Source organism: Melospiza melodia, chromosome 4 (genome assembly GCF_035770615.1).
Source record: "Melospiza melodia melodia isolate bMelMel2 chromosome 4, bMelMel2.pri, whole genome shotgun sequence".
Lineage (NCBI taxonomy): Eukaryota > Metazoa > Chordata > Aves > Passeriformes > Passerellidae > Melospiza > Melospiza melodia.
Genome location: NC_086197.1, coordinates 94,693,993 through 94,716,734, shown reverse-complemented (window position 1 = coordinate 94,716,734; position 22,742 = coordinate 94,693,993). Strand labels below are relative to the sequence as shown.

At 40.4% G+C, this 22,742-nt stretch overlaps 1 protein-coding gene across 2 annotated transcripts in view; it reads right to left on the bottom strand.

The window, feature by feature from the left end:
* The window catches only part of PTPRO (protein tyrosine phosphatase receptor type O), a 140,824-nt gene that overhangs the window by 69,295 nt on the left and 48,787 nt on the right, over nucleotides 1-22,742 (bottom strand). The gene's annotated exons all lie outside the window — the stretch shown is intronic.

Sequence of the window (22,742 nt, the reverse complement as noted above, 5' to 3'; positions counted from 1 at the left end):
CCATCTCTGCCCACAAAGGCAGAACATGAGGGTGGGTTTTTTTAAGCAAACATCATTATTGTGTGTGCAGCCCACCATGTTTTGCTGCCATTTTGAAGTTAATAACCTGGAAGGAAATATTTTTTCACATAATCAACTGCTACTATGACAGCATTAAGCTGTCATATTCCAGAATGTTAATTTCAGTAAGACTAATATCTAACGTATTTTAGCTGTATGTCCCACTGTTAACATGTCCAATACTTGATAAATTATTGCTAAATATATATTTTTAGCCCATCTTTCTAGTGCAGAGGTCAACACCCAACCATGTTGATTCAGAGGCCTTGATGTTAACAAGGTTTAAAACTAAGTTAGGAATTCTAGGATGTCATTTTTCCCTGCACATGTGCACCCCAAATACAACAGGAATTCACACCCAGGCACACGCAGTTTGGTTTCTCTCCACTCTAGATTTTTAGCTTTTCCCTAGTACTAAAATTATGTCAAAAAAGCATAATTCTGCTGAAAGAAAATATGATTTTGATATGAAAGAAAATATGATTTCCCTTCTCCAACTCAGATCTTTATGGAGCCTCTGCAATTAAAGTTTAGCCATCCCTTGTGGATGTAGCCAAACACATGCCAGATGAACCTTGTGCTTTAATTAAAATGCATCTTCCCTCTTGAGCCTGCATGTGAATAACAGAAAATGAAAAAGGGCACAGGAAACATATCACATTGCCTCAAATCCCTTACTTCTACCAAAAGAGACCTTCTCCAGTCAATTCTTGCTCTCTGGGACAAGAATGAGAGCAAACTCCTGCCTGAACCAATGGTAAAATGATCAGAGCTGAGCACGTGCCAGGTGGGATCCCCTGCTAAATTCCAAAAATAACAAATAGGGGGAAGGGAAGAGAAAGATAAACTCCGTGTACACATTATCCTGAGAACACACATACCATCCAGCAATTAAGAAGGATGGAGTGCAATTAAGCAGAGCTTCCACCTGCAACTGCAGCTCACTGCCCACCCCAGGGGGAAGGAGGAACAGATCACCTCGTGGCAAGGCTGAAGGAGACGGCAGAGTGAACAAATGAGCCACAAATTCAGGCAGATTTTGAAGAATTTGATGATTAGAAAGAAGTCTCTCCTTGCATGGTGAGAAACAATCTCTGAGGGGCTGCAAAGTTGGGGGATGAGAGGGAGCACACTGGAGATGTGGGTTTGGGTGATGAAGGACAAATTCATTCATGCTCAGTGCTTCAGCTCCAAAACTGTGGATTCACCTCTGCCAATAATGGAAGTCTGTAACAGAAGCTTCTGATGCTGAAACAGCTTCTGAACAGCTGCTGATGCTGAAAGGTGACACGAGGAAGTTGCACAGAAAATTCCTGGTGTTCGACAGAATGGAAGGGCTGATGTTGCATCATGAGAAAACAATTCCAGCAGTGCTGTGCAGCTGACATGAACTGAACTGGAGGCAGCTAAACTTCATACTCATGCTGAGAGTATAACAGAGGGCTACAGACTGACCTGGTGGGTGCTATGAGAGTGGAAAATGCCTGAATTTTTCATTAATAGGGTGCATATATACCCTTCATATGTGCACATAGTTCTTAAAGGCAGAATGCAATGCTTTGCTACTTGCACTATCTATAAAGAACACAGCTGGGAGGAAGTTGAGTTCTCACTTGTCAGAAAAAAATTGGAGACCAAAGTGGTTATCAAATTAATTTGTAATCACAAAGCAATGTAAGGGAAAATGAGGGAAGAGAACCAGACTTTCTCTTCCCCCCCATGTTGATCTATAATAAGAGAACAATGAATTTACTTGTAGAGAGAGGTTATTCCAGAATCCTACTTCTTTGTTCCATATCTGCAAATGTTTTTAAAGGGGATTAGGCACCAAAGTGCCCTTAAGTAGTTTCAAAATTCTGAGACTACTAGAGAGGTTTTGAAATAGGGATGGATTTGTCAAAAAAAAAACCCAAAACAAAACCAACATCAAAAAACAAAACAAAACAAACCCAAACAACAACAGCAAAAACTTATAAAACCCTAAAAAAAACCACATGTTCCAAATTTGGTTTTGTGACTTCACATTGGTCTGGTGCTCACTTTAAACAATCAGTCTGCCTCTTTGGTGGTCATTTGTCTATCATCTCCTGCCTCAGCTCCCCAGAAAAAAAAGCTGCAAACACCCACCACCCTTTCTTCATAGGTCACAGGAGTCATGGCATGACTGGAAAACCCAAGTTTAAATCCAGATCAGCAGTTTTCATATTCTGTGCTTATTTACCCTTCTTCCCTGAGCCATAACTGTGATGTGGCTATCCCTCAAAGATTGTTCACTCAGGTTCAAATACAGGTTTATTTTTTTTTGAGATCCAAGAGGAACCTGATGTTCTGCACTTTGATTACTCTGCACTGTCCCTGTGCTCTCTAAACTGGCAAGAGATGAACAGACAAGCTGCTGAGATTTTCTGTTATTTATATATAGTTTCTGCAGATGAATGGTATTTTTCCTTACTAAAGTATTTGCTGTGGTAAAGTGTGTGTGTGTATGAGTGTGATTGATTGTTTTGCTTGATAAGAGGTTTTTTTGCTTTTTTCTGATCTGTGCTCAAAGGGAAGCAAGCTGACAGTGCCATTTCCCTGATTACTATCAAGAGATGAGCTCTGTAGCTCTTTGTACAGCGCAGGGTCAATTGCAAATCCACACAGAACATTTCAATTGGAGCTCCAGCCTGATTGTCCATTCATTTCTAGCGTGGCTTCAGGCTCAGTTCAGCCATTTGTAGCAATCTGCTAGGATCATATCCACAGAAGAATGCTCTGTCACACTGGCAGCGGGCTGCTCAGAAGGCATAAACGCCCCAAACTCCAAAGCTCAGAACCTGCCACTGCCACCCTGCCCTGCAGGGACAGCTTCAGCAGGATTTATTTGGTTGCAGTGTATCGAGAATTTTGTTTTTAGCACAACTGCCAGGGGCTGACTTGGAGGAAGAGAAAGAGAGGAGTGAATACAAAGAGCTCAGGAAATGGAGCCAGGACCCTCAGCTGCTGGAAAGCCATTCCAGATGTAAAAGTGCCACCCCAGATGCCCAGAGCAGGAGACCAGGGGACAATGACTGCTGTTGCATAAATGAGGACACCTCAAAAAATTTCTGGCCAGAACTTTTGTGATGAGACTTCTGTGCTAAGTGTGAGATTAATCTGGCTTCATTTTATCATAATAAAAATTGTGTGCCTAGTCAAATCTTATCATCTAGGTTCCCTCTGTAGGGAGAGAGGGATATGAAGAATTTGGTTTACTCACTTAACGTTAAACAAGCTGTCTCCTGCAGATGTTTGTCTCTGTGCACGTTCCATTTAAACACCAGGAGGCAGATGAGAGCAGAAACAGCTGTGCATGGTTTGATGGCAGCTGCAACTCAGATTTTTAAAGCCATTTTTATGTATTATGGCTCCTAGTCTTTTTTTCTTGTCCAAATTGATATGATAAGGTTTCAATTTTCTTTAGCTATTCTCTTCTTCAGCAGTATAAAAGTGCATGGTGGCTGTTACTGAGCAAGGCAAATAACTAAGCACATGGAAGGTGCTACTCAGCAAAAGATGCAAGCATGTCCATAAATCCTTTGCCTCTGTGACACAGGCAGGCCCTGAGTACAAAGAATCAATCAGGAGATCAAGGTCTCTTTTCTGGAGCTGCCAAAGAGTGATAACCCCTGAAACCTCCTTCTAATTTGTTTTGAGTCTTTTACCAAGTGAGGTTGCTAAAAGTCTTTCAAAGAACAATAAAAGTCTTGGTCTCTTAGGTGATGCTGAGCCTCCTGCTCTGCAGGTTCAGTGCTGTCCTCACAGAAATTATTATTCCTTGCTGTGGTCGTGTGGGTTTTACACTTGGCAGCTATTCAGTGGCCAACAGGGATGCAGTTAAACCACCACAAATACATTCATCAGCCCAATATCTCAGGCTGAGGTAGCTCAGCAGTGATGGCACGGAGAGCAGACACATTAAATTTCTGTCTGGTTTGGCAGCTACAGACCCTGAGAGTGTAGAACTGAAAGAACTAAACTTTTGCCATTAGCTTTCTTTCATATATTTCTCTTTTAATACCTGACAGAGCTTTTCCCCAGGCATGACAATGGCTACCCAGGCAAGAGAAGGCTTAATAAAGTGAGAGATGAAATCAGCTGAGAAAAGGCTGAGTGGAAATTGGCAATGAGAAGTCTGTTCCCTACAGTAGAATTGACTGTAAGACAGAAATATAAATTTTCTGAATGCTGTTTCCTCATTTTAACTCAGGATGCTCTGTAGTGTCTTCTGAAAAGGATGAATTTATAAACAGCATGGCCTTAAATGAGTCAACATGACCTTTCCAGACACACACCACAGTAAATATTTACTGAGCTTTATTTCATAGGCATTAACTCACTGCTAATATAAAAAGCTTTCAGGCTGCTAGACAATGCAAGATGTAATCCTATCATTCTGACATTTAAGAAAATGCACATTTTAAAAGTGATAATGATTTTCTTTCCTAGTTACTTTCTAGATATGAGTTCACCATGAATTTTTTTATGCTCTAATTTTCTTCTTCCATTTTATGAAGTATTTTTGTTGCCAGTGAAAGGGAAGGATAAGGATGAAGGGTGATGGCATGGATTTTTTTTTTCTTTTGTCTTCTATTTATCTCAAAGGAAGTGGTGCTTGCATACATAACCACTGGTCATTCTGCATGATATATATAGTATTATATATATAGAATAATTATATAATTATAATATAATTATATATCAGATAATATAATTATCTATAATAATATACTATATAATATATAACATATAATATAGTAATTATATATATATATTTATATATATATAATCCAAGCAAAAATACATTTAGCCTGGTTGTCTGTCTGCCATTTGCAGAACTTAGTGTGGTAATTTCTCAATAACTGCAGGGTAAATTTACAAATCTCTCTTATCTCATCAACACCTGCACTTCAAGCAATACACACATTGCCTAAGGTCTTACCCAAGTTTTTGACTGAAACCAAAATATTTTCATGATCATCCTGGGAGCACACCCACCTGTACTTTAGAATTACAAAATGGACGTGGCTCTTTTTTCCTAAATGTGACCATAAAAAAATCACAAGGAAAGTTCTGTAAATGTATATGGTGTCCTATAACCCAGATAAATATTGACAATATCCTTAAAAAAACCAGAACTGGGCACCAAGGTATTTTTTATGTTAAGTTAAATGTGCATCCTCAAACCTCTCCACCTTCATGTACAACAGAACGATGTCAGAAAGGCACACTGGCAGCACTGAGCCCCTGTGGTAACAGAGGCAGCTTCATCTCCAGGCCAAATGAGTGGTTCCTCTTAGTTATTTATAGCCCTTTTAAATTTTAATCACTTTATTTACTTATTCCCTGCCAGGTCCCTGCTGACCACACTCAGTTTTCCCTCCCCTTCCACTCCAGTGTGCTCATAGAGCAGTGAAAGCTCTTTATTTCCAGTATTGGTCTACAATGTTTTTTCTCAGCTCAGGTTTACTCTGGATGCAGTTTTTGCCTCCTAGCTCAGAAGAGCCAATGGACAGAAGTATCCTCCTGCCCAAGCTGTTTCCCACCAGCCTTTAGAAATTTAAAGCAGCAGAGAAAGAAGAAGGCTGGTGTTTCTTTGCGGTTCTGTTTTTGTGGCCGACAATAAGTTACATCAAGTATTGTAGCTCTGGGCATGTTTCTGTGATGTTTTCTCACAGAAGAAACCTCAGGCTTAGTGAGTCATGGAGTTTTCTGTCCACCAGAACTCCAGAGGAGAAACTCATCACCCAAGAGCACCCTGAGCTCCCTGCAATTCACAGCAACAAAAGTCATTTTCAAGCAACAGCTTAATGAAACACCAGTAATACACTCTGCACTGAGCTCAAGCACCGGGCAAAACTGACTATTTAAATTACCACAAGGATTAGGACCATAAACACAATCAGCTGGCATAGCTCAGTCTATAAACAAAAAATGTATTTACCTTAGGCAACAAAATGAGCCATGCTGTCCTTATCTCTGCCGCTGCAAGCACTTAAAGCATGCATGTGAAAGTGAACATTCATGCTTGCACTGAGTATTTGCATGTTTATGAATAAACTGTAATCAGTTTGACAGTGTTCTTCCTTCTTGCTTTATTAGCCCTGTGAGCTCTTCATTCAGTCCTCACACTTTGCATGCCAAAAAGGCAGACAGGGAAAATACATCAACATCCTTGTGAAGCTGCACACAAGCACAGAATGTCTACATAAATAAGAAAATTAGACCCAAAGACTAGAGAGCATGCTCCAAAGAGCAGCAATTGGTATTGGCCATGTAAAAAGAGAAGCTGGGGAAATCTTGGATTTTTTCCCCATTTGTCTCTACTTGAAAGAGGGGAATAAAGAGACATGCATGACTGATGGTAATGGAAAACCTATTTGTGTCGAATTCACTGGAGAAAGAGCACAAGGACATATCATCCTTGTGAAATAATTTGTCCTGTATTCCTTGAGCCAGATGAAAGTCCCATTATGTACAAAACAACACGTGCAGATGAATACAGATTTGGGAGATCTATTATTCTCTCAATACGCTGCCTTGGTGCAACCTCTGTCACGAAAAAGGCTCTTTCCAAGTGCCTCACACTGTCACAAAGTGTGACTTTTTCCACTAACCCAGAATAGATTTGAAAGTGCACAGCAGCACCGAGGAGTCATTCATGATCAGGGCTCTTGCTGTGAAACAAAACTGGCACATGCTCCTGGAACCCACAGCAATTAACGCGTGTGAAATCAAACAGCCACACCACACCGACTGTGCCCAGAGCAAAAACAGAACGGAACAGCCTCATCTCCACAGCCCTGCATGGCTCTGCAATTCAGAGAGACCTTTGTGAGCACAGAACAGCTCCATTTCCTCAGATGAGGCTGGTGCTGATGCATTTGAACTTCTCAAAACCTTCCTCTTCGCCCCGCTAGGAGACACGAGGTTCTCTTATCTCAGACAACGCTCATTACTGATTCCCTAACCCGACAAGGAGTCTGTGCAGGAACAGAAGATTTTTTGAGATCTAAAGAATGATTATGAAGTGACACAGGTGTGATCTTAGAAAATCTAAGGTTTTTTTCCTCTTGCAGTGCTAAGGAAAAAAACCAAAAAAACAAAAAAACCGTGCCCAGTAGTCTGGAGCACTGGAGCCTCTTCAGCCTGCAAGGCATTGTGCTGTCTCTAGATTTTAAGGGCTTACGGAGCAACTCCATCTTCCACATCAAACTGAGTAATAAAAGAAAATAAAAAACAGAAAAAAAAAACCAAAAAAACCCCAGAAAATCCCTCCAAAAAAAAAACCCTCCAAAAAGCTGAGAAAAACAGAAAAAAAAAGCCAGGAAACCCCCACTTCTACCCCCAGAAAAAAATTAAAAAACAGAAAAAAACCCCCAAAAAACTCCCCAAAAACGCCCCTCAAAAAAACAGAAGAAACGCCTGCCCCCACAAAGAAACAAAAAAGAAAAAAATACAGAAAAAAAACCCACACTAAAAAAGGGGAATAAAAAGAAAAAAAAAAAGGAAAAAAATTTAAAAAATAAAGAAAAAAAGCCTTGAGGCACCATTCTTGGTTGAAATCTGCTACATTCAAATTACAAATAATCAATTTCAAACACAAAAAATGATGGCTCTGCCAGGAAAAAAAAAGCAGTCTGCATCTACACATGGCAAAAGAGAGGCTGGAAGGTAAGGACCATGCTGGTTTACCAAACAGTCCTGGAAAAGGCAGTAGCTCTCATTCAGATGCAGTTCAGAAAAACACAATTGCCCAATCTGGCCTGAATATAGCTGATGTTAATGTTGATTTATGTTTGTTAAGAGACCTCAAGTATTTTACCTGAAGCTGAAAATCCTGCATGTTATTTTATCTACACTTAAGTTGTGAAAAATTATTATGAATATATTTGATGTCTACATCTTACACGAATGGGTTTGGTTTGTTTCATGGTAAATATTTCATGTGAGCTATTCCTAGAAATTTCAGAATGCTTTAGCAAAAGCAGCTCAAGAATGAGGAGCTGGAGAGAAAGACCAAGAGCACAGATAGAATAATGATCATAATTCAAACAAAACTCCTCAAAGGGCAGAAGAAGCTACAACTGTGAGAACTAATTGATTTGATTCTACATACACAAAAAATGATAAGAAGGATTTTGTACTGGTAAGACAGATTTATTTTTTTAAGAGATATTTAATTAAATGCCTCTCAGAATTTTTTTGCCTTTGAAATTTTAACTGTCAGGCATCATATCCAAAAGAAAAAACCAATACCATCCAGGAAGTAATTATCTGCATTAAACATGCTGTTTGACTTCTTTCCTGCTACCGTGATCTCTGCCAGAAGGAGAAACCAAGGAAGCTGGGGGAGGAGGGGGGAAAAAAAATTGATTCAGCAATTTGAGAAGCTAAATACATTTCTCTGTGTCTCAATTAACAGAGGGAGGGTTTGTTCTGCAGGGGGAGCAGCACCAGGTGGGGAACAGCAAGGTTTATTTTAGTGAATTTGTGTCATGTTGGACACTGGAGGAGCAGAAGGGCTTGACACAGCATTATTTGCTGTGAATAACAACCCCTGCAGCCACCACCCATCAGACCTGTTCTGCACCTTGGGTGATCAAATCTGGGGCTTGCCCAGCTCCAGCCACTCTGGCTCTGCCCTCCTCTGCTGGCCCCAGGTCAACACCACATCTTTCTTTGTCAGTGTTCAAGGGGGATGCAATCCTCTCATTCTTAGAGCCCTGTTCATAAATCTTTTATTTCTCCTGGCTTTGGTTTAGCCCAGCTCCTGTTACCCTAGATAATTAAGAGTCAAAGTGAACACTTAATATTTAAAACATGTTTCCTGTGTGTTTTGATGATGTCAGCTTTCATGTTGAATCCTTTCACTGGTTATCCTGCACAGACTAAGGTTTATCCTTTCCCACTCAATACTTTAGCTACCATTATTTGATGCCACTCTTTCCCATTACCTGCCTCCTGTGACGGTGTTCACAGGGGTTCTTGGATAAGGGAAGAGACAAGGAGCTGACTCCATGTTTCAGAAGGCTGATTTATTATTTTATGATATATATTACTTTAAAACTATACTAAAAGAATAGAAGAAAGGATTTCATCAGAAGGCTAGCTCAGAATAGAATAGAAAGAATGATAACAAAGGTTTGTGGCTCGGGCTCTCTGCCTGAGCCAGCTGACTGTGATTGGCCATTAATTAGAAACATCCAACATGAGACCAATCACAGATGCACCTGTTGCATTCCACAGCAGCAGGTAATCAATGTTTACATTTTGTTCCTGAGGCCTCTCAGATTCTCAGGAGAAAAAATCCTAAGGAAAGGATTTTCCATAAAGATGTCTGCAACAGCCTCCTATTCTGCCAGTAGGAAACACAAATCCCAATTTCTGCTTCCACCTCTACTGCTCCCTGTAAATGATTCTGTCTTGCCATCAATAATCAAGAATGCCTCCTTTATACAGAGGTTTGTAGTAAATCTCAACAGCTTCTTTTGATTTGCTTCATGTATATATTTAAAAATTATATAAATAGGAAGCATGTTTCATATAAAACTTGCATATGGTTTGCTCTTATGTTCCACACTTTTCAAATGAGTTTTTAAAAACCAGAAGTGTTTTGCATCTCCAACCAATTTATCTGTGTTAAATTCTTCAGTCTCTCTCTTTCTTATGTATTGGTTGGTTTTTTTTCCCCTGCACTTGTCTGATGTGGATTGATGCTGCTCCTGTGGAGATGAAGCTGGTTACTTCATCTAGCAACCAGTCTGATAGGTTTCCAGCCCTACCAGGAGCTCTCACTGCTCCTTCAGCCTTCACTGCAGCCATCCAGCATGGCTATGGGATAATAAATCTATTTTAATTTTCATTTTTTTCCCCCAAAAGGATAAGGGTTCTGCATCTCCTCTGTTCTGTGTGAAGGACGTGATCATCCTTAACACACAAGAGCCTGACCTGAAGCAACGTGAGAACCCCACCAATAATTTTGTTTGAAAAGCATCCAGTTGTGAACTATTTTCTAATGTCAGCTACAGCAGCCCAGAAAATTCTTCTGCTAAGTTTGCTCTGATTTTGTGCACAGAAGCAGTGCTTTTTGATGAGAGCCCAAGAAAAGCCAGCCTGAAATAATCGTGTATTCCTCTGTGCACAACCACTGCAGTGACTAATCCCAATGTGCTCCCTTAACTCTGCCTCTCTCCCTTCACAAGGCAGCTCAATCCTGAAAACAAATGAGAGTGGAGGAGAAATGGAATTTGTCCTCACATTATCTCCCCCACCATGCTTCCTCCCACTCCAAATTCAGCAGCAAAGGAGAATGTTTTGGTTCGCTAGCTGAGCCTACATTCCCAACTGCTACATTAACAGACAGCAGTGAAAGAATGGTTTTGGTTAATTATGTGGCTCTGCTGACTGGGGAAGATGAGAAAATCGTGTGGATTATGGCACGAATGTAATGTGGGAAGTGCCCAATCCATAGACTTGTTGGGCCATCATTCAGTTTCTCAGGAAGTTTGGGACCACTTCAGTTTCAAACTGAAGAATTTACTGAAGCTGCAATCAAGATTGGGAAATGCTCTGTATTTCTATGGTATCTTTCTCTGAGGAATATCAAAGTACTTTTCTAATACATGCTAATGAGCCCTTCCAAGATTGCTATAAATACAGTATCATGTGTATATGACTCATGTGGCTTATTAATTTTACATCACCTACCCTGCTGCTTGAGCAAGAGTGACAGAGCAGCGTTCAGGCAAATTCCTCTGTGAGAACTTTGCCAAAATAGCAGTACCTGTGTCTTCAGGGGTCAATCTGCCTCAAGGCTGATCCTAGTTAGCAAGATTCAGTCTGAGAGAAATGTTCCCTGCTCACCACAGCCCTCCCAGCACAGTTCTCTTGGCAAAAATTTAGAGCATTCTTGTAATAAGAAAATAAATTCTAAAGCAATGTATAACAGCTCCTAGGTTAAACATCCCATACTATGCCAGTGGTGAACAGCAGGGTGCAAGGAAGAACAGAACTTTGCTGGGGGATGGATATGGATCCAAAAGGCATAGATCCTCAATGGGACTTGATTTTAATTAAAAAAGAAGGAAGGAAAAGCAATATTTAATCTCTTAAATTTACCTATGCCCTTAACCGAATGACATTTTTACTTTGCTTAATTAACTATTAACATTGAGTTCCAGAAAAGCCCTTTGTAATTTCCAAGTGCTCACTCTGCCCCTGTGGCAATTAGCCCATTAAGAGGTTCCACAGGCAGAGCAGTGATGAAGACACGTGAAGGATTTGTTTGCTTGGTCCTTTACAGGGGCTGTGAGCCAGGCAGATGATTTTTAATTGAGATAAACAGGACTCTGTGCTCATACAGGTTGATGAGAGGTCAAGTTCATTAGCTAGGGGTTAGCACTAGTCAATGTAGCTTCCTGCTAGCTTAGAGGATGGGAAAGCAAAATAATGCCTGCTGTAAACCACCACAAGTTAAACAAATGGTTAAAGGCCCCACAGAGGGTAAATAATAGGGCTGAAACCACAATAACTAGATTTCCTTAGCCCAGTCTCAGTGGAATCAAGAAAGGTGGCTCAAACCACCCATTTCACAGTGATTTCTTTCTTTCCTGCACCACAGGATGATTGATGTGGTGGAATTCAACCCAAACAGGGCAGGCAAATTTCACCAGCAGCAGCCACAGAGGGGAGAGAACTGAGACAGGGTGGAGGGAAAGGAGAAACCCCCAGGAGCTGCATTGCTCTCTCACAGCAAAAAACAAGGAGAAAGTGGAGAAGAAAATGATTCCTCCTGTCCTCAAACAGGAAGGACAGAGCAAGAAGCTTCCTAGGTGTCACTTAAACCCAGCAGCTCCCACCCTTCCCACACTAATTTCTTGTGTTTGTTAAGGGTTCCTCTCCATCCTGAAGCCAAATAACTCCAAAATTCTCAATATTCCCGCCCTTCCCACACTGAAACCCACACTCATTTCTTTGTTAATGGTTCCCCTCCATCCTGAAGCCAAATAACTCCAAACTTCTCAATATTCAAATCCAAGAGCAGCTTCTGTAGCTGGGGCGTGCCCCTGAACTCTGAGCCATCCACATCCACTACAAGTTTCATTCTGTAATTGCTACAATTATTTAGAATTCAAGTCTGCAAATTTTGATTTAAATGGAAAAATGTCAATTCTCTGCCTTTGTCAATTCAAAAGACACACTGAAGTTTAAACCTATTTAAGTCTTTCCTCTAGTAATGAAAGATTTAATTAAGAACTTTGCCATTTAAAAGGTTTCTATCTCAGCCTGGTACTGCAGCTAGTGTGCATGGATGTGTTCTGTTTGTCAGTACAAAAATGCTCTGAAATTCCAATAATTTAATCTGAAACAGAGGGAGAAACATGAGAAAATTCAAATACATCTGCTTGCACTTGAATTGCCCTCACCCCAATGGCCTTTGAATTGCCAAGGATTATGAATCCATGAAAGGTAAGAAAAAAATTGGTGATAAAACATGTGCAATCACCAAGAGAGAACCTGAGAGAAACTGATGTGCACTGGGGCCAGGCAGTCATGTGCTGTTTGGGGGACAGCTGCTTCCACAGCCTGAAAAGGATTTATCACCATTTCTGGTAGGGCACAATTTGGAAAAATCAGGGTTCTTGTGAAACACCTGATGGAGTTGAAATGGAAGTGGCCCCTATCCACAAGAGTTAAAAACTTTGGGGAGGGGGAAAAATTACTTTATGAGCCTGCTTGTATTCCAGGGGAGGAAAGAAAAAGACAGTTTGGGGTTAAGGAGCTCCAAAAAGGAGCTTAAAATCTCATGCAGTGGGAAGAGTAACTTATTTCTTTGACCAACAGAAGGGTGGGTGAAGCTGTGCAGCAATTTGGCAAATGAGTCTACCAGTTTTTGAAGTTAAGGCTCCAATTTTTAAGACCAAAAGCTCCAACTTTGGTACTTTGCACTAATTATATCTGCAAGGGTGTTGTATTATTTATATGTATTTTAAATTGGCTGGTGACCTGAGCTGTATCTATTACAGTCCAAATGCAGTTTGCATATCATTCATTATATAAATGAGGTTAAAAATGAACATAACTGTTTACTCAGAAGACATCCATTTAGTGAGCTGGCATTTCTTCATTACCCAAAATATATGATGATTGTCCATGTAATTCCTTCAGCAGTTTAATTGCACACAGTCCTGTTCCTCCATAGAAATTATCTGTCAACTCCACATAATAATTATGCATCAGCCTCAGTTAATATTCAATCACACATACTCGTAGGGTTGGATTGAAATTTGATTCAATTCACAGCAAGGTGAGCACCTTTTCTTAAAAACAATGAGGTTTTTATAACAAAATAAAAGCAATTTAATGATTGAAGTGCTGCCGTGGCACACGGTGCTGGCATATCAGAATAAATCCAGCTTTTCCAGGGTGAAAGGTAATGGTAAATCAGGGTGGTCACATTCTGCCCCGAAAGGAAAGATTCCCCCTGCAGGAGGGGTGGGAGGAGGCATTTCTGCAGCTAGGAACAAATTTTGCCTTTTGCACTAAACTGATCCAATTTATTCTCCTTCCACTGGAAACCTGACTCATTTTGACTGTAAGTTAGCTGCAAGGCTGTCTGTAAGTTTTGTGGTGCAGAGGGACTGGGCTCTGACAGGGAGCATTTCTCAGCCCTGGCACATCTGAGGCTGAGGTGCAGATCTTGAGGGAAATCCCTGAAAGATGGAATCGACATCGTCCTCAGATCACGTACAAGATACCAAAGCCAGGCTCCTTGTTTACTGTCACCTCCAATTTATCCTCTGTGAGACAGCCCCAAACAACTTGTACCACAAAAGGAAAAGCATAAAACAGTGTATGTGATACAACCCGGCAAATCTGTCAAAAACATCTTAAATGTGTGTGTGTGTCTGTGCCTATCCCCATAAAACCACAAAGCATTCAGATGACTAGCTCGAAATAAATGCAAATCCCCAAGCCCCAAAAAATCTGACAGAAGAAGGTCTCAGCAGCTAAAAATGTAAGTTTGCAAACTGAAAAGGATAAACTGAGAATCTAGGTCAGGTTTTGTGATCCGTTGGTGACTGGTCTCAGCCTTTCTGAACCTTTTTGTTCCTGATCCTTACACATCCTCATGTTACAACTTAAAAAAATGGGGGAAAAAAGGAAAAAGATCTGTCTCCATATCCCAAACCTTTTGGCTAGCTAAAGAAAGGGCTTTGCCCATCAAGGCTTTAGAATATTCTATTTCTCTTTCGACATTTATAGAGGAAAATACCCTGCAATGGAGTCTGTATTCAGAAGGGAACAAATCCCCAGAATACAGACCCAACCCAGAAGGGAACATAAAGCCTTTATGATCATTTGGACTTCCAACAATGACACAGAACATGAAGCAACCTGAACAAGAGTGCATTCTGCAGAGCCTACAGCCTTTTATTCTCTGTGCAGAGAGTAAACAGGAAAATCTAAATTAATTATCTGTATTTGGGTTAGCATAAATCACTATGCTGCATTCCTGTCATACTCCTCACAGCTGTAAAAACAAAACCTCCCTACAAATTTCACCTCTTCTTGTAGGCACCAAATTTCTGTAACTGTAGTGGAGAGCAAGATACAACCAGGATGCAGCAAATTTTGTCCAGTATTTTTCTTTTCTTAGGATTAAAAAAGGCAGGCAACCAAAATTTGTTTGACAAGAAGGTTCAGCACCTGGCAACAAAGAGAATCAAAGTAGTGCCCCCATGGATCAGGTAGAGATCAGCATTACCTCAAAACCCAGCTCCTTACTCACAGAAAATCAATTAAGTTACAAAGGAAAGTTTCAAAGAAGAAAAAATTAACACAGAGCAATTCTTACCTCTCCCAAAATCAACCAAGAGATTCCCTGTTCCCTCAGGATCTTCCCAGCCCTCCAGCAGGAGGAGGGAGCACGTGGGTTTCCATTTTAATTGCTTTAATTTCATGCAGGTGGGGAACATTTCTTGCTCATTCCCCACCCCTATCAAGATGCAGAGCCAACAGACAGCAAAAGGAATTTTGCAGCACCAGTGCAACATTAAAGTGGTTTATGCGTCCCAAAAGTGGAAAACTTTAGAACAAACTTTTTCTAGATGATTATAAAAGTCTCTGCTTCCAACCCAGGTCTCTGTGCCAGCCTTATCTCCACGGATTACATTTATTTTGGAGGCGAAGTCTGACCATGTACAAAAATCAGAGAGAATTTTCTATTGAGTTCTGGCACACGTAGCCCTGTGTGTCTCAGTGCACCTCCAGGGGTCAAGGGTGGTTCTGAAAGTTGCCAGTGATATTCTGAAAACTCTCCTGCTGACTTCAGAGGGGCTTCTGCTCCTTAGACTCCGGGGAGGGGAAAAACTGTGAATTTGTTATCATTTTTAATATCCATAAAACAAGACCTGAGATGCGCAGCTCAAGATGACTCAGAAATGCAAATTTTAGTATTAAAAAAGTTTTTTTTTTTTTATGTCAGGATCACAAAAACCTCCCCGAGAGCCAAAGAAATGCATCAGTCTATTTTTAATGTGCCATATATATGTATAACAAGCACTTAAAGATTCTGTCTATTCAAACAGATTTCTGTACATCTGAGTAGGCTGAGGATCAAAAGTCAGGCTCAAATTTATGCCATTTGAGCTTAATATGGTAAATAAAGAATCTTCAGCTGGTGATCTCAGATATTTTTTCTGCTATTGCACTCCTTCATCCAATTTTCCTGTTGCATTTCTCATATTTCCACTTCCTGTACTGAATGGACATCAAGCATGGAATACAACATGGCTAAAAAATTCACAGTCTAGAAAAAGCTCTGATTTTAGATGCCACAAAGATTATTTTCAGGATTAAAGAGAAAAAAAACCTTAATTGTTTTGATAATGCTTAGCTCAGCCTTAGTTATAGGACCTCAAGAAAAAAAGATAATGACACAACAATGCTACAACATCAACCTCAGTAATAATAATCATCATCATCATCTAAGCAAGTTCAAGAAAACACCTAATGTGCTTTTTTACACTAACTCAATATCCTATTTCTTTAAAGTGGTCTAATTTTATTTTACAGGAAAAGCATAATTTTCAGGGTTTTTTCTTTATGGCCCAAGAGGCATTTCCCTGAAGAGCTAAAAACCTGCAGCTTTTAAAATAATCACTAATTTTATGAAAGAGAGATCTGTCACCTGAGAAGGTGATGTCTTAAAGAACAAGCAAATGGAAAAAATGGTGGTATTTTTGCAGTTTGAATTAAAGAAATAAAATGTGTGGAAGGAAATTAGTTAGATAAGGTATTAATATGATGAAGCATCTCTTAGATGCCCACTGAAAAGGGAACACCACTTTCTTGTCAGAGATATCTTACACATTTCAGCCAGTTAAACCAAATTATAATTAGCTTTCCATGATACTCAACAGAAATATAAAATAAAGAAGCACAGCTTCAAAAATGGTTGCTGAATAATGTATTCAACATATTTTGGCTTTGAAGACAAGTGAAGAGCAGGTTTTCACACCTTAGGGAAAAATGTTTGGCTTTTAAAAGCAAAGCACATAATTTATGCCTTAAAAAAAAAAATCCTGTTTTTAAATAAACAAAAGTTGTATTTTTCTAAGGCTATTGAACTAAAGGTGATCGTTGAGAACCAAAAATATATTGACAGTTGAACTTTCTTCCTCAAAAATATTTGTAGGGAAAAAAAAGTAAAAATTAGCACCAAAAACTAGTTTAGATAGTTTTAGATAAAAGTACAGCAGGTGAAACATCTCAACTCTAAGACAACCAGAAATACAAAAACCTTATTTCCTCAATGGCTTATTTTTGCAACTATGTGCAAATAATTCCCCTCAAAATCTCTTTTTAGCAAGGGCCAAACCATGGATTTCACGTGAAAGCTGTATAGCAGAGTGAATAATAAAACCAGCATTGACCAAATTACTTGGAGCCATCTGCTCCTTTTGAGCTGCTCCAACCAGACAAAGGGCAGGGGAAATTGCAGCATTTTCTGGCCAGCTCAGAGCCAGCACAGGCAGCTTGCTCTGCCCATCCTGCAGCTGCCACCACGGCCAGGGATGGAGCCTGGGACTGATGATGCCCTAAGCTTTAGATTTCAGATTTTCCAGATTCTGTGCTGCCTTAGTGTGTAAACCTGAACTTCATATAAAGTGTTGGCAAGTTCTCTTCACAGCTTTGTCAGACAAAACAATCCTTTTCCAGCCTGGGAACCAAGGACAAGGTTTGGGCCCAAAAGTGTGAACAATGGTGAACTGAGGAGAGTAATCTGGGAGGATGGGATTGCATAACCTGCAGCTGTAATTGGACAATTAACCCCAATATGGAAATGGACCAAAACTTATAAAAGTGTGAAAAATTATGTCCTGTTCTCCATCTTGGGTCCATCATGGATCTATCTTGGGTGTAGCCCTGGCTGGGCTCTTGTACTGCCCAAAGTGTAACCTTTAAAGGCTTTTCTAATAAATTCCTCCTTTATTCCTTTAATTCTGCCTAGCCTCTGTTCCAGGCAGCCTCTCAAGGTATCACAACTGTCCCTTTGAATGCTGTGGGTGGAAAAGGCAGGAGGTGTCCAAGGAAGCCTGGGACCCTGAGCTCCAGGGAAGGATTTCCGTGCTGCACAGATTCAGGGAGCTCATTCCAGTGCACTTTGTGACATGTTCTCTTCTCATTAACCAAGAAGGTTGGCCTGGAAATCTGACCCTAAAGCTTGGGAAAACACAAGAGGCTCAGAATGACAGGTATTGGACAGGGTCTGGAGCCACTGCTCCTTGGAGCACAGATGGACTAACCTAAGTCCTGCTCTTCTGACCAAGCTCTTTTTCTTTTCTTTTAGGAGAAAAGAAGCCTTTCCATCACTCCTTATCCCTCCTATTATCTCATTCTGCTGCTGAGCCCGCAGCAGCAGGTGCCAGATTGTGGAGAGGGCTTTCAGAGATACTGTAAATGCTTATCTGCTGTAAATCACAGCTTCACCCCCTCCAGTGGAATCTGCTGAGCTGTCCCAGCCCCGGGCCTGGCTCTGCACACGAGCTGCCCCGCGTTCCACCTGTAATTTAAATTAACGAGGAACCAATGTTATTATTTCTGGCACAGAAAAGGAGCTCCCCACACAGCAAGGGAAAATAATGATGGCAAGCTCGCTCTTCAGCTGTAACTGTTCAATGGTTTACAAAGGAAGAAAGCAGCATTACCCTGTTCCACAAATTAAGGCACAAAAAGGAACATGTAGCCAGCAGAGCTGGTAGCAAATCCAGGGACAGGCTCTCAAAAGGCAGGGAAAAAAGACAACCACAAGGATTTAGGGTAGATTGGAAACCTACAGAAAAACGACTCAGAAAACTCAGGAACTGAAAAGCCTCATGTCCAAATATAGCAAAGCTGGTCTAATGGTGAAATAAGAGAACAGTCTACACATTTTCAAACATTTTCCAGTGGAGCAGGGGTGCCTTTTACTCTGGAATAAAATCTTTCCTGCCTTTCTCAATCTGTATTCAGGTGCAAGTGAATAAACCAGCCTTGCTTTTGACAAGGCAGACCAGGGCAAGAAAAAACCCACCACATGAAATGATGACCCTATTTCAGAAAATGGGTAAAGTGCAGCAGCCAAGAGCCAGCAGGTACATTTATCAAAAGCTTGATAAAGATCCATGTAAAGACCCTTAATAAAATTGCTCCAAGGAGTTACAGCACAAAGGGTCACCTCCCGCTTGGCACAAGTTCAAGGGGGATTCACCTCAGCTCTGAGCTTGACCCACCCTCTAAGTTCTGATGGGCACTGCCAAATTCTCTGCTCTGGTCCAAATCTCTCATTTAATGGGAACATGAGGGCTCAACACCATAGGCATAGGTAAAAGTTAACTTTCTGAATTTTAGGTCTATGTGTATTTTTTTTTTCCTGACCTGAAAGGAAGCCATCTGGATTAAAATCTTCTGGCTGTAGCTGCCAATGAAGCTTAATTAACAGAATTAATGTGTGACAGGTTGTCCCTGCAGATCCAGCCCTTTCCAGTGACAAATGACAACATGTGCATTTATGGCCGCAGGAGAATTCCGGGTGAAACTTTTATCATTTAGCTGTCCAATTATTAAGACAATCTGCATGATCAAGATGGGGAAGTCTATCCAACATAAAAAAACTCCAAGCCAAACCCAGATTCAACCAAACCCCCCAAATATGTTGGTATGATGCTTAAAATGGCAAAATGAGAGCCTATATTTGGGTTATAAATAGAGATTTTTGTGGCAGTGCTTGTCAGTTTATCTCGTAATCACTGAAGTGGGATGATTTACTAAAGACCTTAAAATAATACTATAATCCTTATTTGGGGAACTAGATTACTGCATAAATTCATCCAGGGAGTTAATTTAGGAAATTCCTAGCAGAGTTGTGAAGATACTCTTGACATCCTAATTTCCTATTCTACACTTAAACCTAGCAGTTTGTCTAAACTTTTACAGCCAAACCCTACTCTGCTGAATTCTCCATCTCAATCTTCCACGAGCTTAACTAGTCCTTATGTTAAACACACCCAGAAATTGAGTGTTTTCAAACAGCTGTCCTCAAATATTCACAGTCTTGGGCAGGTGCCAAAAGCATGCCAAGCATCACTGGCTGCATCACAGCCTCAGCACATGTCTGCTGGAAGCTGGCCCTTTGCACTTCACCTGACACAGTTTTGAGCGAAAAACTTCATTTCTCCCCTCCTCCTCAGCCTCAGATTGTTATTCTTGTTCTGTATTTTAGCCAGACCTCCAAAATACAGCATTGAATTCACCCACATCCCCATTACTTCCCTGTGCACTCATTAGAGCTTTTGAGCTGGGAATCCAAGCCCTGCTCTGGCCCAGGAAAAACACACATCCATTGAAGTCTCAAAGAGGAATTGTTTTTAAAAACGTGAGGATTCCAAATGCCAGCTTATTTATCCACCTCCAACTGCAGCTCACCCTGCAGCACCCTGCACTAACAGAGCTTCACTAATTATCCTTTGGAGGTGAGCTGGGCTACTCCAGCTTTGATGCTCTGCTCTGCAATTAAATGTATTCCAGCAACCACATGGGGGAAGAGGGAAAAAATACAGCTTCCAGTTCTGCAATGACCTACTTACAGCATTAAAGCACTGAGGGGAAGGGGGAGGGCTGGGAGAGGTCTAACTACAGCTTAATGCAAGCTGACACTGATCTGGGCTTTGGAATACACAGCAATCAATATCAGATATGACTTCACATCCTACAGAAAATATTGGTGAGATGGGCAAAGTTAATGACAGGAAGAAATTAATACAAGGCCTTGCTTCTCAAAACCTGCAGCAGTTTTAGTATCCACAAGCCCTTTGTGCCTCCCCTGCCGTGCCCCATACCACAGCACTGCTAAAGTTTGTGTAAAATTCACATTATTCAAGCTAAGGGAAACTTAGCACCCTCTCCCTGTCTAGGAATACCTTCCACTCAGACAAGTACAGACATTCCCAGGAATACAGCAAGGAAAGGAAGAGAATCTGATTTATTTAGCATCACTAAGCTAAGTCAATGCCACAGATTGATTCCAGACTTTCTCATTCATGTTTTAAGCCTGTCCCTTTCCCCAGTTTTTCCCCACCTCAGATTGTCTTTAATCTTTAAGATATTTAAGCAGAATCATTAGAGAAAGGTGATCATGGGAACATTTTGCATTCTCTCAGTGATCCCAGAACACACTGGATTTTTAAGTATGGGATATATTTTGGGATATGGTTTCTCTTTTCAATATTCCACTCTCCTAGCACAGACAATTTAATTTCTGGACTTCATAATAAGCACAGTGTTTATTAGTGACAAAGTCAAACAGCAAAGCACACACTTAACAGTGCTAGTAAACTAGACTCTCCTAAAATGACATCTACTTGCAGCATGTGAAATGCCCACTGTTTAAGTATCAGAGCGAATATTTTGAAATCTTAACTGCAAAAAGTGAGCTGAGCAACATCTCAGTAAGAATTTAAAAGTCTTTCGTTCCTTGGAGTCTTTTGTATAATATAAAGCAAAGGAAAATCATCTGGCTTTTTTTTTTTTTTTTTTGGTATCAGATGAAATATTAACCTTCAGTTATGTTCCCAAAACTTTACAAATATATTTGAAATATCAAATGTATAAATGTATAATTATTATCCTGAACTAAGTATCTAAGGATCAAGAAAACAGAAAGAAAAGTGAAGGTGAATGTGATATTTTATCATTTCAGCCCCCACCCAGATAAGGAGCAACATCCAGCAGCATCACTTGCCCCAGCCAGAGGATTTTCAGCCTGAATTATTAGTTTCCTTCAGTATTCTCTAGCTCAGTAGTTGCATTGCTGGAAGGAACCATTCACATCTGTGGAATTTACTAATCCTCTTCTACAGCTGTCACAGAAATTGGCTGTTCTCCCTTTCCCCCACTATTTCTGAGTCACACTACCTGGGGCTGAGAGCTTGTCATATCTGATAACTGAGGCAGGGCCAGACACAGTCAGTGCTTGAACAAGAGACAGCCAGAGAGAGGAGATGATGCTGCTTAATCAATGGACAGCAAATTACACTTTGCATGATCCTGCACAGGGTGTTATTCCCTCAGCACAGCCAGTTGTGATACAACTGACACAGCTGGAAACAAAGAGAAGTACTGCTCCTGCTTGAAATGACAGTCAGAATATAATCATTTCATGAACAGCTCTAAATTAGTCAAAATAGCTATGATCTATGGTATCTGAATTAATGTCCTGCAAGAAAGTTGGCAGGAAAGTCCCTCCCTTCAAGCCACAGCAAAAATCCCATTTCTCACCCAGAGGTTTCATTTAACACCATGTCCCTCACTGCATGGCATGGAATGTAGGAGCTCTAATCTCAAATTCACTCAGCCTGCAGCAGAGCATCAGATAAACCAGAGCTTCCTGCAGTCAGTCAGCTGCACCCATTTATAAGCCTTGGTGCCTCCAAAATCCAGGCAAAGTTAAAGTGAGCAGGCAAATGAGAAGGTGGAGCAAAAGGTATTGGTTTGATGGTTTCCTCAAGTCTCCATCCCTTCTGATAATCCTCTGTAAATGCTAATAAAACTGCTTTTGTACAGCTTGGAGAGAAGGAAGCATTCCCTGGAGAGGAAAACTAGAATTTTCTTGTTTCCTTGTGCACCTGAGATCCTGTAAGGGTCTCTTTATTGGGTGAATATATCAAGGACCAGTGAAAATATTTGAGCAATTGAAGTTATTTGAGCCATTCTACAAGACAGCAGTGTCTCACTTTATCCATCAGTGCTGTAAATTATGTACTTTGCCTTGCAGTGACATTAAGCCTCCACAGTTGTAAAAACTTTGCCACGCTTGGATGAAAAACATCATCTAAAGTATTCTGTATAATTAATGTGACTGCACAGACTCTTCCTTCTCTTTAAGCAACTTCTTCAAAAGCATTCTAAGCATCTAAGGCCTTTTTTCTTTTCATATGAAAATGACTGATTGCATATTTTAAAAGTATTAATTGGTTCTATGATAAAGTTTTTTTTTAAAAAAAACCCTCAACACTTCCAAGATATTAGGAAGAAACATTGTAATTGCTCAAATAACTTAAAATGCTCAGACATTTTTAGTGGTCCTTGATACAATCACCCAATGAAGACACTCATAT